Consider the following 1,053-nt stretch of genomic DNA (forward strand, 5'->3'; position numbering starts at 1 on the left):
GTTCTTGTAATGAGGCAGGGCTTAAGCAGAAGCCCAAACTCCATCCAAGACTTTACTGTATTACCATATAAATATATGTACATAGTCTAATACCTCCATTCTTAGGATTAAATTTATTTCCATATGTACACACCTTTGTTTATACCTCTATCCATAGCTTTGCTTCCTAGATCTTTCCTCTGGTTCCTTTCCCCTTCCTCCTAGCCCACCATCATGCCCACCTCTTGTAATTCCTCTCAGCTAGATTGCTATTGCTCCAAAATCCCCAGGATATCGACGTCCTCTATATCTCTGGTTCCTTGAAGCTTCCTCACCCCTCACTATCATGACCCCAGTCTTGCCTTTCACTAGGGCCAGACTGGAACATGTACAAAGGTACAGATAAGAGTTTGTGACACACGGAATCTAAGAACAGGAATGGGCCTCACTGACCCATGGCTCTACAGGGGATAACACTAGCCCAGTCTGACCCCAGGACACAAAGGCAAAACACTAAAGAGCAGCTGGGGGAGGAGAGCCGGGAGCTCCTGAGGGAGTGCAAAGGATAGACTTTGGGGTCAGAGCATGGAACCCCACCGGACTTGACTGGAGGACACACCTAGAGGTCAAAAATCAGATCTTGATCTATTTACAGATTTTTCATTCTTTTTAAACTTTTTTCTTTTCCTTTTTTTTTTCTTTCTTTTTTTTAATTAATTTATTCTTCTCGAGGTCATTGGTTTTACTTTTTGTTGTTATCTTTGTGTTCTATTTTGTTGCTATGTCTTGCTATGCCTTGATTTTTTATGCATACTATTATCTCTGCAGATCTATCTAGATAAGATAGGCTGCATGAACAGTCTGGAGGAAAACAATGGGACTGATGGTCCAGGGGGACATGGGAGATGAGGAGGCGGGAGAAAGGAGGTGGTGTTGACCAACCCAGGGACAAGGGAGCAACAAGTGATCCAAAATTAGTGGCAAGGAGGGTGTTAGAGGCCTGGTAGGGATTCAGCAAGGGCAATGTAACTGCGATAAATTACTGAAACCCAAATGAAGGCTGAGCATGATAGT

Source organism: Echinops telfairi, unplaced genomic scaffold, assembly GCF_000313985.2.
Source record: "Echinops telfairi isolate 266 unplaced genomic scaffold, ASM31398v2 ScPeMD7_175;HRSCAF=495, whole genome shotgun sequence".
In the NCBI taxonomy this organism is placed as follows: domain Eukaryota; kingdom Metazoa; phylum Chordata; class Mammalia; order Afrosoricida; family Tenrecidae; genus Echinops; species Echinops telfairi.